We start from the raw sequence: 19316 nt of genomic DNA on the forward strand, positions 1-19316 counted from the left end.
TTCTCAGTAGCCGTCACCCTGTGAGTATTGGTTCTTCTGTTAAACATCACAACCAACTATTTTTTGACCTCTTTATTTCTAAAAAGGAAGTATTAAATTTTCTATGGCACTCTGGATTACAAAGCAGCACTATGTACCTCTCAAGAGTGGTGCCTCCACTATCACCAGCCTTTGTTTAAACTAAAATATTCCACAAACCTGTAGAATCTAGTTTGAAAGTTTCAGCATTTTCAGGGTTTTAAGCTACAGCAGCAACTTATACACATTTGCAAGGTTTCTAAATTTGTTGAAAATATAATAGTAAATGACTTCTGCACAATAAAAGCAAAATACTGCAGGTGCTGGAACTACTCAGCAAGTCAGACAGCAGCTATGGAGGGAGAGCTGTCTGACCGGCTGAGTTGTTTTGGCACTCGGTTTTTATCTCTGCACAAATATGACTGGCACACTAGCCTTTTTTGTTCTTGTTTAGTAAATTCAGTTAATCTAACATTGGAACCTTCTGTCTGCTGCTTGCATTTATATAGTTCCTTTCACAACAGGACAGTCCAAGTGCTTTAGAGCCAGTTAAGTACTTTTTGAATTGACAGTGGTGTAATGTTGGAAATGTGACAGCCAATTGGTGAACAGCAAACTCACATGAACAGCAGTTTTTTGATATTGGTTGAAGGATGAGAATTGGCCAGAACACTGAGGATAATGTCCCTGTGCTTCAAAATAGTGACATGGGATCTTTAGCCATGTGAGTGGCCAGATAGAGCCTCCATTTAATTTCCCATCTGAAAAACAGCAGCGCTGACAGGACAGAACTCCCTCAGTAATGCACTGGAGTGTCAGCCTTACTTAGTGATGAAATGGGACTTAACCTCACAATCTTCTGATTAAGAAACATATGTATTACCAACTGAGCCACAGCTGACACAAATGCATGGTTGTGCTTGCTATCTCCTGTGGATATTCTAATTGTGACAGCTATATTCCAGCTGGAGTGAGAGATTGATTGTTAAGCAATGCCATTGGTCTCAGTGGCTTTACTTAGGAAGTCACCAGGTGGCAGTGTAAACTTAGAGAACTGCATCAGAAGTTAGAAATGGACCTGTTTCTCAAAACCAATACTAAAATATTAAACACTCTAAATCTCAACGTAATAATCTTAGTTGATTTAGGATACATGTTGCTGTGCATCTTACTGTACAATTAGGCAAAATAATGCCAACAAAGAATCTAAAGGAAATAATGGCACATAAAGTAGCTGGACCTGAGGTTTTGTCCATACATATTGATAATCCTTTATTCAATACATTTCTAAATTTGATTTCCTAGCATCGGTTAAATCTGTTTTGAGAGTTTAGTGCTGTTGCCCTGTCATTATAACAGGGTTCAAAATACATTGCAGGGTGGGAGGAGTGAGCAAATTCACGCTTGAAACATCACACGTAGCCTGTGAAGAAGGAAAGACGGAGAAAAATTCAAGAACGGTCACCCTGGTAATTATTACCTTATATGATGGCCCCTCCATGGTTTGGGGCTGAACAATCGCAGGTGTTTTGTTGAGAGTGGGAAAACCATGCATGGTTGTGTTTGGGGGAGCAGCGGGTGGGGATGGTGGAGTAGAGGGAGGGAACCTGTGATCGGAGGAGCTGGAGCAGCCAGCATAGGAGAGACGGAGACCTAGATGGCGGTGGACCTGGTGCAGGTAAAGCGACTCTGGCTGTGTCTGTGAATGAGTGCATCTGAGAGAGAGGATGTGGATGTCAGGCAACTTTCACACTTCTAGCTGATCTTATTTTTCTATATGGTTTTCCAACTCTCTTTTAAAAATAATATTTGTTTTCCCTTTTAAAACCCTCCTGGAACTGACTTTCAGGTTTACAACTTTATTGTTGTGTAATCAAAAACAAAAGTTAAATACTTTCCAATGGCTTTCTTCCTCTTCTATATTTGCTCAATAAATTATTTTAGGAGTAAAGAGATCAGGGATGGAATATGGTGGGGGTAAACCCAATTTTTTTCCGTCCCCCTTAGATTTTTCTTTAAATATTTCTGCTATGAAAGTGTCTGCCGTCAAGGTTTTTTTGGCTGTCATGCATGTGTTTTCTTAGAGAGAAAATTTGATTCTTAGAAAATGTTGAGAATCCAGTTCATCCAGAAGAGCCTGAAATCCCAGGTCTTGATTTTTGCTTTGATATCAGCCACTGGAGAAGGAGATGATGTGGCTGGTGGATTGTGACATTGGTGAAGTAAGGAAAACTGTTTAATTGTTGTTGGATTCTTAGCCACCTGCCCAGCACCAAATCTCTCACTTCTTTAATATCCTTTAATGGAGACATAGCAAGAATTTGCAAATTCCTGCTTTGAGATCAGTTTGGTTTCTAATTTAATTTAGATCTAAGGAACCCCTGAAAACCAAAATGTAGTCCCTAAAAATCAAAAAGTAGCCCTCGAGAAAATCTGAGCCCTCAAAACAAAAAACATATTTTTACTACTGCAACATAAAGAAACCTAAATATCAAGTCCTATCAATCTACATACAGCAGTATTCCTTGACCTGCAAGTTTAGTAGTTTGCTAAGAACGTTGAAGGTTTTTCTTTTTCAGACTTGTTTACAGCTGTGAATTAGATTTACATTAGTATAAAAAAACTAATCAAATGGCTCCGGGGATGAAGAACTTCAGTTAAGTGCAGAGATTGGTGAAGCTGGGTCTGTTCGCCTTGGAGAAGAGGAGATTTGATAGCAGTGTTCAAAATCATGGGATCTGGGCAGAGTAGAGAGAGAAACTGTTGGTGGATCGAAAACCAGAGGGCACCAATTTAAAGTGATTGACAAAAGAAGCACTGGCGAATTATGAGGAAAAACTTTTATGCAGTTCATTGTTAGGATGCACTACCTAAAGAGTGTTGTGGAGGCAGATTCAATTGGGAACTTCAAAAGGGAATTGGTTGAGAAATTATGCAGGTATATGGGAGTGGGATTAGGTGTTGCTCTTGCTGAGAGCTGTTATGGACCTGATGACTTGAATGGCCTCCTCCTTTGCTGCAACCAATCTATGATAATATACCATCCTGAATGTCATTATCCTGAAAAATCAATATTTGGGACCTAAGCAGGGAGACAGAGGAGGGGGAAACAAGAATAGAAGCAAAAGACAGAAAAGTAAGAAGCACAAATGAAAGGCAGAAAAAACAAGGGTGAAAAACAAATGGGGTCACAGGGCAAAATAAAGCTAAGATGACTAACGAAGTTAAAAAGACAAGTCTAAAGGCATTGTATCTTAATGCGTGAAGCATTCACAATAAGGTAGATGGATTAACAGTGCAAGTAGATATAAATGGTTACGATATAATTGCAATTATGGAGACATGGCTGCAGAGTGACCAAGGATGGGAACTGAACATCCAGGGGTAGTCAATATTTAGGAATGACAGACAAATAGGGAAAGGAGATGGGGTAGCATTGTTAGTAAAGGAGGAAATCAACGCAATAATGAGGAAGGATAGGCTCAGAAAATCATGATGCGGAATCTGTTTGGGTGGAGATAAGAAACACCAAGTGGTGGGGGTTGTCTATAGGCCCCAAACAGTAATGGAGATGTAAGGTTAGACATTTAAGCAGGAAATTAGAGATGCATGATATAATGGTATAACTGTATTCATGGATGACTTTAATCTACATATAGATTGGACGAACCAAGAACTGGGTAATACTGTGAAGGAGGATTTTCTGGAACCAGCTAGAGAGCAGGCTACCCTAGACTGGGTATTGTGCAATAAGAAAGGATTAATTAACAATCTTGTTGTGTGGGGTCCCTTGGGGAAGAGCGACCATAAAATGATAGAATTGTCCATTAGGATGGAGAGTGAAAAAGTTGAATCTGAAACTAGGGTCCTGAATCTAAATAAAGGGAATGATGAGGGTATGAGGTGCGAGTTGGCAATGATGAATTGGGGAACCTTGCTAAAAGGGTTGACAGTGGATAGGCAATGGCTAATATTTAAGGAATGTATGTATGAATTACAATTATTCACTCCAGTCTGGCGCAAAAATAAAATGGGAAAGGTGGCTCAACCATGGCTTACAAAAGAAATTAGGAATAGTATTAGATCCATAGAGAGGAGACATAAAATTGCCAGGAAAAGCAGCAAGCCTGAGGATTGGGAGCAGTTTAGAATTCAGCAAAAGTGGACAAAAATATTGATCAAGGGGAGTATGAGAGCAAACTTGCATGGAACATAAAAACTGACTGTAAAAGCTTTTATAACTATGTGAAGAGAAAAAGATTAGCGAAGACAAACGTTGGTCCCTTACATTTAGAAACGGGGGGGGATTATAATGGGGAACAATGAAATGGCAGAAGAATTGAACACATATTTTGGGTTCTGTCTTCACAGAAGAGGACACAAATAATTTCCCAGAAATGTTAGAGAAGCAACGATCTAGTGAGAGGGAGGAATTGAAGAAAATCAGTATTAGTAAAAAAAAAAATGGTGCAAGAGAAATTAATGGAGTTAAAGGCAGAAAACTAGTAGAATAGATAAGGGAGAACCAGTGGATGTGGTGTATTTGGATGTCAAGAAGGCTTTTGATAAGGTCCCCCATAAGAGGTTAGTTGGCAAAATTAAAGCACATGGGATTGGGGGCATAGATTGAGAATTGGTTGACAGACTGGAATCAACGTGGAAATAAATGGGTCTTTTTCCGGGTGGCAGGCGGTGACCAGTGGTGTACTGCAGGGATCAGTGCTTATGCCCCAGCTGTTCATAATATATATAAATGACTTGAATGAGGGGACCAAATGCAATATTTGCTGTTTGCTGACATCACAAAACTGGGTGGGGTTGTGAGGAGATGCAAGGAGGCTTCAGGGCAATTTAGACAAGTTGTATGTGTGGGCAAACACATGGCAGATGCAGTAGAACGTGGATAAATGTGAAGTTATATGCTTTGGTGTGAAATAGTGATATATTGGGAAATGTGGATGTACAAAGGGATCTGGGTGTCCTTGTACACCAGTCAATGAAAATAAATAGGCAAGCAATTAGGAAGGCAAATGGTATGTTGGCCTTCGTTGCAAGAGGGTTTGAGTTCAGAAGTAGGGATGTCTTACTGCAGTTATACAGGGCCTTGGTGAGACCACACCTGGAGTATTGCATGCAGTTTTGGTCTCCCTACCTAAGAAAGGATATACTTGCCATAGAGGGAGTGCAGTGAAGGTTCACTAGGTTGATACTGGGGATGGCTGGACTGTCGTATGAGGAGAGCTTGGTTCGATTGGGCCTGTATTCACTAGAGTTTAGAAGAATGAGGGGGGAATCTAATTGAAACGTATAAAATTCTAATAGGGCTAGACAGACTAGGTGCAGGGAGGATGTTTTCCCTTGTTGGGGAGTCGAGAACCAGGGGCCACAGTCTCAGGATACAGGGCAGGCCATTTAGGACTGGGATGAGGAAAAATTTCTTCACTCAGTGGTCAACCTGTGGAATTCTCTACCACAGAAGGCTGTGGAAGTTGGGTCACTGAGTATTGATACATTTTTGGATATTAGGGGCATCAAGTGGTATGGAAAGTGGGAATATGGCGTTGAGATAAAGGATCAGCCATGATCATATTGAATGGCGGAGCAGGCTTGAGGGGCTGAATGGCCTACCCCACCTAGTTTCTTAGTTTCTGAGGTCATTCAGCTCCTCGAGCCTGCTCCATCATTCAATTAGATCATGCCTGATTGGTACCTCCATTTACCCGCCTTTGTTCTGTATCATTTGATGTCCTTACTGATAACATATTGATCTCCGTTCCAAATGTTAATTGTCCTAGCATCCACAATCCTTTGGATGGGAGTTGGGGGGTGGGGGGGGAGAGAGGGAAAGTGTTCCAGATTTCCACTATAATTTGTTCCTGATAGCACTCCTAGGTCTAATTTTAAGATTATGCCCCTTTGTTTTTTATTCCATTCCAGAGGAAATGGTTTCTCTGTCTGTACCTTATTTGATCCATTTCATTTTAACACCTTGATTAGTTTAAATTAAAATTTGTCCTTCTAATCTGAAGGGGTACAAACAAATTTGGTTCAAGTTGGCCTCAATTTATCTCAAGTACTGGTGAATCTTTGTTGTATGCCCTCCAAGGCTGATGTACCTTTCCTGAAGTTTTGTGTCCAAAACCTAATGCAGTACTGCAAATGGGATTTGATCCCGGTTCTGTACAACTAAAGCATCACTTCTTCACTTCTTTTGTATTCTAATTCCCTCGAGGTAAAGGTTAATTTTCTATTAGCCTTTTTGATTATGTTTTTGTAGACACGCAGCAGCTTTTAGTGCATTAGGAGTGTTCATTCCACATGAATGCAGGAATGGGCAGATCTAATTTTTATCGTAACAGAATCTTGACCCTGTGACAGAAAAGAAATTACTTATTGCAACGTCATCTTAACATATTGCTTCTTATTGATTTTGCGAGATATGCAGGTATTATAAACAAATGTGTGAACTTTAAGAAATACTCTTGGCAAATCGGCATGTGCTATTCATTAGAGCATTTCTTTTACATTAGAAAAAAATATGAAATGGTCAGACTTTTGGAAACAGTTCCTATTTCCAGCTGGCATATGCAGATTATTGGGTACAGCTTTATCAAATGGCTGGATGTAGGGGGCAATTACTTCAATCCATGAGAGCTTTCAACAATAAATCATGTTTAAATGGGACTATTACTCAAGAAAAGATCCTGAGGTGCTTAGTAATGGTGGGGAAAGAGATGGAAATGAAGATTGAGGCTTCAGGGCATGCAGGAGAATGATTACTGAAAGCTTTATTGAAAAAGATATGCTTTTGAGGGAGGTTTGAATATGGAGAGATGGTGAAATTTTTCAGTGAGAGTTTGTGAACAGTTAAGAGTAAACCACATTGCTGTGGGTCTGGAATTGCATGTAGGCAAGTATTTATTGCCCATCCCTAATTGCCCTCGAGAAGGTGGTGGTGAGCTGCCTTCTTGAACCGCTGCAATCCATAAGTTAAGGCAGTGGTGACAAAAGTAGACTGTTAATCAAAAGAGAAGACTTAAAGACTGTTTTGACGCCCTTTACAGTGGTTACTGAATCCACTGAGTGACAGTCCTTCTGTTGCCTCCAAATCAACTAGGCCCCTTATCACAGGAATGCCCATATCTGTTCCTTTTTCGATGAGTTGAGTAGGATATGGAAGGCTACATTTAATCAGGATCTGGCCAGAGCATACAGTAGAGCCCCCACCCACTCCTCTTTCAAAGCTGAATGGTCTTATCAATGACCACACTAAGTTGAGACATTGTGTTCCTCTGCTGCTGTTTGCATGTCTCAGTGGTGACGTCCAAAGTTGGGAATGGGGAAAGTTGTTTTTGGTTTTTTTTCTTTCATGGGAGAGATCAGGGACGGCTGAATTCCGAAGAATTAATGCATCATGCAGATGGAGTAGAATGTGGGAAAACGCAAGGTTGTCCACTTTGGCAGGAAGAATAGAAAAGCAGAATATTCTTTAAATGGCAAGACTGCAGAATGCTACAGTACAGAGGGACCCAAATCACAAAAAGTCAGCAATCAGGGACAGCAAAATTAGGAAGGCAAATGGAATGTTGACCTTTATTGCAAGGAGGGATGGAGTATAAAAGTAGGGGAGTCTTGCTACACCTGTACAGAGCAATGGTGAGAGCACACCTAGGAGTACTGTGCACAATTTTGGTCTGCTTACCTAAGGAGGGATATACTTGCACTGGAAGCAGTTCAGAGAAGGTTCACTAGGCTGATTCCTGAGATGAGGGGTTTGTCTTATGAGGAAAGATGGAGCTTAGAAAATTGATTGGCGAGCTCATTAAAATGCACAAGATTCTGAAGGACTTAACAGGGTAGATACTGAGAGGATGTTTCCTTGCATGGCGCTCAGGCCAAAAATCAGATCAACCATTGTTATCGAATGGAGGAGCAAGCTCGAGGGGCTTACTCCTATAGGCTTACTCCTATTGCTTATGTTCCTATAGGTGCTATATGAATAGAAGGTTGTTATTGTTGTAGTTCACTTAAAGGCACAATTGAGCAAAAAGTCAACCTGATTAAAAGCACAAGAGCCAGCTTTCAAATATTTTAATGACTGTTCAGAACTCCTCACATCGGTGCAATAGACAAAAAAAAGAGTCAGCTTGCTGGAATTTCCTCAAATTAGATATTTCAAAAACATTTTAAACCTCTTTCTTCTCAAATCAAGGGAGAAATGTTACCTAATGAAACTAAAGACAGAAGAAAAAAAAAATTAATTGACTAACTGAAAGAGAAAAAAAACAAAGCTACTTTGATGTATTCAATAATCGTGTGCACCTTCAGCTTTTCAGTATTGTTCTCTCAATTTACATCCCTATTTTATGTATATGATAGAGTTGCCCAACCAGAAAACTGTGGCACACCAGAGAAACTTTTCTTTACCCTAACCTTTGTTTTCTGCCCTTCAACTACTCCCTATTCATGTGGTCACATTCATCTTAATTCCGTGTGGTAATTCTATTTGGTCACCTGACCTAATCTCCTTACATGGCTCGGTGTCATTCCTTGTTTTATAATGCTCCCGAGAAGTGCCTTGGGAATGATCCATTAGGAGCTATGTAAATATAGTTATTACTTTTTGTGATTGCGATGGATCAGGGCCGGTGTTGAATTTTGCTGCCCATAGTAGTTCCTCCAGTCCCATGCGAGACAAAGTCTAAGTTATTATTGTTGCCATTGAATGCAGTACCTTAAATTCTTTTTAAAAATCCATCGAAGCCACATTCACTGCATTTTGGTTACCAATTCTCATTTATTCAAAAGTCTCCTACAGAAATCGAAGCTGACTAGTTCTCATTAGTTAGCTCATGCTTTGCCAACAGGTATGTAATTTTACCCTGTGTAATAAGTGCAATCGTTTATCAACTATTGAAGACTAACTGCAATATAATTTCCTGGCTTATCAGTCTCCTCTTTCCACATTCTAGGCATTTACTGCAATTTTCCTATCCAAAGAAATTTGGAAAATTATAGTCAGAGCAATTGCTGCTTATTCCCTCAGGATGCTTGAATGTGAAGTATCTAAGTCCATGTATTTTAAGCTTGAATAATTTCTTTAATGTCAATTTGCTTTGAATGATAAGCTCTAACACTGTGACTAATTTTTGTGGTACAATTCTACATCCAGTCTAAAAATTGTCCTTCTTCCAATCACTACAAGCTCGCCTACTTCATCTCTTAGCAGTTTTACCTCTATCTTGAGTGATCCTTACTGCTGTGTCTACAGAAAGTCTTTATATTGCCCATGATTTTAAGTTTCTCTGTCCCTCTCTGCTCATCTAATTTTGTTTTGTAGATTTCCTATATGTTAGTTATATTTGTCCCAGCATTCATTCTGTACTCCAGTAAGCACTAACTGTTTCCCTATTCAGCTGTGGAATCCAAAGTTGTGGCACGATTCACCCTTGGAATGTGTTGCTTTTACTCTCATTTAAATACTTCCCACTGTGATCAACAAATCTATTTGCCAATTTTTCCTTCCATTCATTCGCCAATTTTTCCTTCCATTCAATCTCGGTGCCGTCCCATCTGGCTATAGTTTGCTTTTCCTATTTCTGTTGTCCTCGTTTCTTTTTCATTTTACATGCTTAATCTGACCTTGTATTAGGCCTACTGATATTGCTATTTCCCAAATGCTGTCTCCTTCCCCGCCCTGGCTCTTAGGTCACCTACTTGTTTTGCTTCATTACACAGAACCAGGTCAAGCAGCTCTTCTTTGTTAAAATTATTAATTGAGAACACAGTCATGAACACACTGCAAAACAAAACACTCCAATTTCATCAAATATCTTAGTCTACTGTTAGCTAATTTAAATCTTCCACTGATTGTTAGTACTTGGTTCATTTGTTTACAAATTTCATTCTTAATTTCCTTTCCACTATTCAGTAGACTACCAAATGTTACCAGTTGAGCAATTGATAGTTTGCTATTTCTCAACTGAATTCAAAAGGTATCGATCATTTGGACTACTTCTCTATCTAAAGCGTTATGCTCCAGTACTGTTTTTAGTATTGCTATTCTTCCTTATTTCCCTATCCTTTTTAATAGTTGTTTGGTTAAAAAAAAATTTAACTATCAATTCTGGCCCAGATAATCATTGAAAAGCTTTACTTTTTTTTTATCGTAGATCACCATATATAAATCAACCTTTGAAGCCTCCAAAATTCCTTCCAAAAACAGGGGTCCGCTTATAAGCCGAATATAAAATATGTGAAACACTGGTGGGGCTGATCACCATTTTGAAATGTGAAAAAACACTGGTAATTCAGATCAATGTGGCACAGTTCATTGAATAAATTAATTGTACAAAAATACCTTTAACCACAAAGAATTTTAAGATCAAAGTCATTGTATTCCTGAAAATAAGAAAAATCTATACTGCATTATAAGAGGCTGCTGAATGGTTGGCAAGTGGACTCTTGATTGGTTGAGGTGTTGCCATGGCGAATACACCGGTGGACAGATGGTACCAGGGTCCACTTGCTAACCAATCAGCACCTCTTCTCATGCAATATAAATTGTTGTTCCCTTTGAGATTTAGTATTCTTGCGAATCTGTCCTGATGAGTGCAAGATGAAAAGCTTCGACAACATATCTCGCTTTTTCAGCAATACTCTAGTTCTGGATGCTGATGACAAAATTTGTCACTTGGTAGTACAAAGCAAAGAGTTAATCGAGTTCATTCTGAGTCACTTTGCCTATGGTTTCATTGTAAGGATCCTACTCTGGATCAGATTTTGTGCTTTCCCTTTCAGAATCATCTCTCCATAACAGATCATCAACCTTTCCATCCACTGTGTGGAAGAATAAAATACATCTACAGGTCAACTAAGGGTTAAACAGTGAGCACCATAGTGGAATACCACAGCACAGTTCCCTCTTTTGTTCTAGCAGGTACACCTGCAGCTGCCAGCTAATTGAGCAGGAGGGGAGAAAGGGGAGTGTCATGGGCAGGCTTCCTGGAGTCCTTGAGACGGGGCTGGGATGTCTGCCCCCAGGATCAAGCAATGGGCATCTGTTCTCTAGAGTGTACACTCCCTAGCACTAAAGATAAGGTCAAGCATGGTTATCTATTCTCTGTCTCACTTTTTATTACTACGTGAGCTTCCCCCAATATCCTGTATAGTCATAAACTTAGAATAGACTAATTGTGTGTTGCATGCCAAAGACAATGATTCTCAATGTAATTGATCATTGAAAGTTAGACAGTCTTATCACCTTCAAGCTCTTTGATATGTTCAACTTCTACTATAAATACGTGTGTGTGCTCTGATGTTTCCTCAGAGTGTCAGCTAGCTACCTTGTATGCTACTGGGCTCTCCGTGATATCACGATTAATAAAGGCTTCCGAGACAAACCTCCTGGGTCTGAGTGTTCACTCCAATTTCCGTGACAAATTGGCGACGAGGATGGGATCCGACTGAAGTCCAGTAACCTCTTAAGTTAGAGAGGTGATTGAAATCCTGGGCCGTCGGATCTCTAAAAAAGAACCCTCGCGGAAAAAAGGGAGGAATACCTCTCCCAAGTTAGGGAGAGTGCGAACTGCATCCTAGCTGAAAAGGGGATTGCAGTGAATCAGCGTCCCAGCTGAGAAGGGACTGCGAGTAAAAGGGTAGCTACCGACCAAAGAGACTTAAGTGACCCAAAGAATCGGAGGACTTGTCAAGGAACTCTTAAACACCGGTGAGCGCATAGGGTAGGAAACGCGCCGCGCTGCTAACTGTGTTTCCTTTTCAGATAAATGGGAGGTCTCAGCAGCAGAGCGGGCTCTGCCACTCCCCCTGCCTCTCAAAGTACTAAGACAAAACCAAAACCGGAACTGAAAGCAGGACCCTTACAGATGGGTAAGAAAACGGAAAAACGAAGGATAATGGTAACCAAAGCTCGTCAGCAGGTAGGAGATCCGCTGGTCCCCCCGGGGCCGCCAGCCGACGTTATAATACGAGAAACGGGCGATGATCGGTATGCGGTGCCTTTTAGCAGCGACCTGTACGGGTGGACGCGGGGAGAATGGCCGTATGGGGGAAGTTTTAAAATACCTCTTATCCAGGCCTGGTGGGATGGGGTAGCTAATGGGGCGGGAGATCCCAACTGGGATTTCGACTATATGCTGGGTTGTTTTGAAAAATGGATGGAAGTGGCCAAGCGACATCAACCCCCCAATCAAAAGAATAAACGGGAGGGTTTGGCTCCTGATAATGAAAACCCCTTTGCCCCTCCGCCTTATCCCATTAACCCCGGTCTACAGGGGCCTTATTCCCAGTCCCCTAGACTCATGTCGCCCACTTCTGTCAGCCCTTGTCGGCCTCCCCTCCCTGATACCCTGACAGATGAACTAATAGAGATGGTAGCGACTTGGAGACAGTCTAATAGAGTGGCGAGACCAGGTGCGGGAGCTGGAGCAGAGGCAGAAGCGGGTCCGGGACCATCAAATCCCGTCCCGACTGACGGACAGCGCGATCACCCTTTCCGATCCAGGGAGTCGGAATCTGATGGCGGAAGTAAGGAAGCGACGCGGCAAAGTGGAGCCACCACGCGAAGTCGCTCTAAAAAGGTAACAGTCGACTCCGCCTCTCATGCACTTCAGGCCCCTGAAACAATGATTGGAGAAACGGCCGTACTTAAACCATGGACCCCAGCTGAGGCTCGCGCCATGGTAGCCGAGGCGCCCAACCCCATTAAGCGTCCTGCAGCCTTCCTCAATTGGTTGGAGCAAATGTGTGCAATTTATCGACCCCTTCCGGGCGACTTGCAAGCCTTGTTAAAATTTGTTTATGGGAGCTCCTGGGCCACGCTGAGGGATACCATTCAGGTGCCGCCTGGGGAAAATGGGGATTGGCGAAAAGATGATGAACAAGCGGAAACTGGCAATGAAAGTTTAGAGCATTGGTTACGAGGGAGGGGACGTATTGCAATTATGGGGGCAGCACAGAGACATGGGGACCTGGGGGAAGTAACTCGGTGTTTGCAAAGGAAAGATGAGGGCGCCCCTGATTTTATCGCCAGATTCCGTAATACCTGGGAAGAGCATGCAGGTGTTCCCTTGGAGGGCAACGGGCCTTTGGCTATTCAGACGCTGATGAACTGTATGCTGCCCCAACAAGCCCAGGCCTTTAAGATGCGAAATCTGAATTGGCAAACTATGCGCTGGTCCGAAATTACCACTACTTTGGTCAATATGGACCGTGAGGGACTGCTCGTCAGCCCCCGGGAGGGCCCCAGACAACAAAAGACCCAAACCTATCGTCAGGAACAGGGCAGACGTAAGGGGCAGGCTAAGGGTCCGAGACGGGACAAATCCCAAGACATCTGCCGTAAATGCGGGAAGAAAGGGCACTGGGCAAGGGAATGCCGATCTACTCCCCCCAGGGAGTCTGGTATGTCACACGGGCAGCAGATGAACTGTATGGGGCCCCAACAAGTCCAGGCCTTTAAGATGCGAAACCTAAAATGGCAAACTTTGAAATGGTCTGAAATAACCACTGCTTTGGTTAATATGGACCGAGAAGGACTAATCGTTAATGCCCAAGAGGGCCCCAAACAACAAAAGACCCAATTTTATCGTCAAAGTCAGGATAAACGTAAGGGACAAGCAAGAGGCCAGAGAAGAGATAAATCCCTTGACACCTGTCACAAATGTGGAAAAGGGGGGCACTGGGCTAGAGAATGTCAATCGGGTCCCCCTAGGGAACCTGTTGTGTCCTATGGCCAGCAGACTGAGGCGATTCCCTCCTTCACTTACAATAACCCTTTTCCTCAAGATTAGCGGGGCCCAGGGGAGGCTATGGTACAGGGAGCAGTCATATCACTTTCCTAAGACTCTGAAGCGCAACCTATGGTAACCCTTAGAATAGGAGACACACATTGACGAGCCTTGGTGGACACTGGCGCTACCCTTTCCTCTGTACCTCCCTCCCTGGGATTACCCCTTAGTCAAAAAAGGGTGGTAACCGTAGGAGTGGCAGGCGTTCCCCTGTCAGAGCCTCTATCCAAGCGAGTTGCCTTGTCACTGGAAGACAACCGTGTGGAGGAGACACTGATAGTTTCGAAAACCACTCCTTTGCCCTTGCTGGGACGCCAAACTCTGTGCAAATTAGGGGCCACTATTTACTGCACATGTACATGGAAGTGCCCACATCCCCAACTCACCAGTTAACGTCCCTGCTCCTTGCCCCCGGGGACGCCCCTGAGGTTATGTCTGAACCGATCTTATACTGCTGGCAACTTGAAGATAATCCTTACATGGCAGGGATGGGCCGATTGTGGCAGGAACTGGATAAATTACCTAGCGCGCCGCCTGTTAAAACCCTAAAAAGCTTGTTACAGGTAGTGCTAAATTACTCTCGCCTCCATTGTACCGCACGGTATACAGTGAAAGATAACCCCGAATATCATCAAAGGGTCAGCACTCTCATAGGAACCGTGACTCCCATCTGCCCTGATCCCTACCTTTACTTTGGCGAGGCGGGCTTGGGCGTACCGGTACACTTGACCACGGAGCAGCAGCCTCTGTTTCAAGCAGACTCTGAGTCTGTGCCCCATCTGACCCTAGCTATTCGACCCCCCTTTCGGTCACACCATATGGGTCCCATGACCCAAAGACTTCAACAGACCCCTACCTCTGAGTGCATGGGATCACTTGAATGGTTCGGACCTGTTGAGGGTAGGATCTATCTCCCGGGGATTTCTGGGGTCTCCTGTAAAATAATCGACCCCCACCCCCCAGCCAAATTCCAGCGACAACAGCGCCCCCAAGCAACCTGGCTTTGTCGGTCCCTGTGCGTTAGACGGAGTCGAGGGAGCCCTGTGGGCATGGCATAAAAATCATGTCGGCCGAGTGCTTCCCCCCCCCCCAGATCACGGTGTCGTGCTGTGACAGAATGCTGTCCTGCCCTGTGTTCGGCAGTACCGATTAACCCCTGACGCTGAGACAGGCATAGCCCCAGTCATCAACGCCCTGCTCCAACAAGGGGTCCTTAAGCCCACCGTTAGCCCCTGTAACACACCCATATTACCGATACCTAAAATTGGACGGCCAAACGAATGGCGTTTTGTACAGGACTTACGAGCCGTAAATAGCATTGTGGTCCCCATAGCACCGGTAGTACCCGATGTGAATGTAATCCTGTCCTCCATCCCAACTACCGCCGTGGCTTATACCGTGATAGACCTATGCTCCACTTTCTTTTCTATCCCCCTCCATCCCAACAGTCAGTATTTGTTCGCTTTTACCTATAAAGGGCAACAATATACCTGGACGAGGCTTCCCCAGGGATACACTGAAAGTCCTGCTGTATACGCTGCTGCAGTAAAGCGGGACTTGGACGAATGTTATTTAAATGGGAACTCCACACTAATACAGTATGCCGATGATCTTTTAGTGGCCTCACCCACACTGACAGACTGTGTGAAAGACTTAGTAACTTTACTTCGATTTCTAACAACGAGAGGCCATAGAGTATCTAGAAGTAAACTGCAGTTCTGCCAGCCATTAGTACAGTACCTGGGATTCACTTTAAAAACAGGGACTCGGCAGATCGGACCCGAACGAGTACAAGCTATCCTGTGGATACCTGCCCCTAAAACAAAGAAAGGGATTCTTTCCTTCCTAGGTATAGTGGGCTATTGCAGACAGTGGATTCCCGATTACCGTCTACATGATGCTGTCCTCCATGCAGCTACGATGAAGGAAGCACCTGCGATTGTCCAATGGACCTCAAAACAGGAGGCAGCGTTTAAAGCTCTCAAAGCAGCTGTGACCACGGCCCCGGCTCTGGGGTTACCCAACTATGAGCGTCCCTTTCAGCTACACGTTTGCGAAAAGAAGGGATTCGCCACCGGAGTTCTTACTCAAGACCATAATGGAGGTAGGCGACCGACCGCTTATTATTCTACGGCTCTTCCCACTGTGGTGATGGGGATGCCTGCGTGTCTCCGTGCTGTTGCCGCCGCGGCTACAATGGTTGAAAAGTCATTGCCGTTAGTCCTCGATCACCCTTGTCAGGTACGAGTGCCCCATGCCGTCATGCTGCTACTAAATTCTGCTGCTACACAACATTTTACTGCCTCACGACGAACGGGGTATGAAGTTATTTTATTATCGCATCCCAACTACACCTATTGCCGATCGCCGGCCGTTAACCCCGCCACTTTTGTTCCCGAGTCCCCTGAAGAGGTGGAGCATGACTGTGTTGCCATGGTCAAGCAATCCACTTCTCCTAGAATGGATTTGCAGATGGATCCTCTTCAGGACCCAGACGTTACTTTTTACACCGACGGCTCCTCTCATCGACCTAGAGACTATTTGCTCCTCGCCGGTTACGCTGTTGTGAGCCAACACCACATCATGGAAGCTTACGCACTACCCCCTGGCACTTCAGCACAGGCAGCAGAACTGTTTGCCCTAACCAGAGCTTGTATCCTGGCTACAGATCGAGCGGCCAATATTTACACCGATTCCCGATATGCCTTTGGCGTTGTTCATGATTTCGGCCAAATATGGAAAAACCGGGGTTTCATCACGTTAGCAGGCCGGTCCATTAAACATTCCCAACTTGTGCTGAACCTCCTAGAAGCGATTCAATTGCCTAAACGTTTGGCAGTCATCGAATGCGAAGCACATACTAAACTGACTGATGATGTCTCTAGAGGGAATGCCCGCGCTGACCAGGCAGCCAAAGAGGTAGCAGCTGCGCAAACACCTCTTTTACAAGCAATCCGTGTCCCAAATCGCCCTCCCCTGCCTGCTCTAGGGTCTGTCGAACTACAGGAAGCTCAACAAAACTGTACCATGCAGGAAAAACGGTCATGGGAGCGGGCACAATGCTATTATAAAGACGGGTTTTGGTTTCATTCGGATGGCCGACTGGTATGTCCCCGAAGTCTGTTTTTGCCCCTGTGCCGCCTAGTGCATGCACAGGCACACATGGGCAAAGGAGGGATGCAACATGCGATTAACCAACAATGGTTTGCACTGGGCATAACCCCAACCATACAAAAAATCACTCGCTCTTGTTTGCTTTGCCAGCAGAATAACAAAGGGCCAGCAGCCAAGTATGATCACCTCCCGATACCCAAGATACCCTTCGAAAATTTACAAATTGATTTTGTACATATGCCCCCGGCCTTGGGATATAAGTATATGTTAGTGATAGTAGACATGTTCACCCGATGGGTAGAAGCTTACCCCACACGAAAAGATGATGCTCGAATGGTAGTGAAAATATTGTGGAAAGAAATAATACCTAGATACGGAATACCTATGGGAATAAATAGTGACCGAGGAACTCACTTTACCGGAAAGATAGAAAAAGATTTAGTGCAGGTTATGGGGTTTCAGTGGAAATTGCCTATTCCCTACCAGCCACAGTCCTCAGGGATGGTAGAAAGGGTAAATGGGGAATTAAAAAACGCCCTGTCTAAAGTTTGTCAGGATAATAAACTCCCGTGGCCAGAAGCACTCCCAGTAGTGCTTTATGCTATGCGAAACAGAAAAAATAGAGCCACTGGAATAATGCCCCATGAAGCTCTTATGGGATGTCCTATGACTACCGGAGCCCAGCCCCCTGTATGTGCCGAAAAATTGGCCTTAATATGGAATGATGAGCAGACCTTGGCTTACGCCCAAGCACTATGCAAAACTGCAGCCGAATTGCATGAGGGGGTAAGGCAGGCTCAGGTGACCGTAGGAGATACTCCTATACGCGCCTTCCAGACAGGTGATCAAGTGTATGTAAAAAATCTAAACAAAGACTCTCTTTCTCCTAGGTGGAAAGGACCCTTTCTGGTACTGCTGACAACTCGAACGGCCCTGAAGGTTAAAGGGAAGGAAGATTGGATCCACGCCACTCGTTGCAAGAAACATTGTCCAGCAGTCTTATAACCATTACTAATAGTGTATTAATTTGCATTATGTATCAGATACTGCTTTTTGCTATATGTTATCCTTTTGCCGTTTGTTATGGAGTGTACCTAAGGGATTCCCACCCCAACACTTTTTTGTCTTTATGCCGCACCTATGCTGGACAAGTAGGACAGGGCGCCTGTTGGATATGTGCTCAGATTCCCCACCATGGAGCTGAATCAAGCACCTATCAGGCAAAACCCCTAACTGAGGAAGAAATAAGGGATCTCACAAACTTCCATACCCAGTCAGATGATGCAGAACTCAATATGTTTAGAGGGTGGTTCTGTCGCTCGCCCCCTGCTAAGGGGTGGAACTACACAAATCATGGGGTAAAAATCAGGCCCCCTCCGGAACCGATAAACACCACCTGTTGGTGCTCGACCCTTGCAACTGGTACCTATAGCCTGGGAAACAGCAGCTGTCAAAATACCATACTTATTAGCCCTGGTAGTTATGATCCTCCAAATCCTCTAAACGGTACTTACTGGGTTTGTGGAGAACAAGCATATCCCTGGCTGCCTGGGATGCCACAATTAATCTTCCTTTTTTAATCAAGATGCCGATATTTTAGGGAAAGGCGCTACCGTTCCCACCTGGAGTGGTTGCTGCTACATGGCATATTTGAATCCGTACCTCCATTATATAAGTAGAGTAGATTTTAACCCGCATCTGCGTCTGCATCGCCGTGGCATCTCGGAGGCCGAGCGATTCTGGATGATTGCCTTCCCCTCATACGGGACTGCTCGTAATTCCCGAGGGGTTATTAACCTGGCAGCTGCACTTGAAAAGTTTGCTAATTCAACAGCTGATGCTTTGATTGAGACACAGGAACAGGTTTCAGCCATCACTACTGAAATGATAGCTCTACGCCTGACAGCTCTGCAGAATAGAATGGCCCTTGATTTCCTCCTAGCCGAGAAGGGTGGCACTTGTGCCATGATAGGTTCAGAATGGTACACTTATGTGCCTGATGTTTCTGAGAACATTACTAACCTGGGACAACATGTTATGGATAAAGTGCAAGAGATAAAGAAAATTGGGGAAAAATTGAGCCATTTTTAAACCAAGGACTCCTGGTGTGCTAGAGTAATGGGGTGGTTCTCCAGTTGGGGAAGTTGGCTGCTGTATGTTTTAATTGGGTTAGTTTTAATAGGTGTTATAGGGTGTTGTGCTTGTGCTACTTTGAGAATTTGCTGTGTCCAGTGTGTTAATGGAGCTATGAATGGAGTCACCACTGGGTTAGGAGGAGCTCCAGTTGTTCCTCAATTGACACGCACTGGCCCCAGCGAAACCCACTGGTAGGGAGAAAAGGTTTACCCTGCCAGGGATCGGCCTTTCCCTTATGGT

This window comes from Cetorhinus maximus, chromosome 24 (assembly GCF_964194155.1).
Source record: "Cetorhinus maximus chromosome 24, sCetMax3.hap1.1, whole genome shotgun sequence".
In the NCBI taxonomy this organism is placed as follows: Eukaryota; Metazoa; Chordata; class Chondrichthyes; order Lamniformes; family Cetorhinidae; genus Cetorhinus; species Cetorhinus maximus.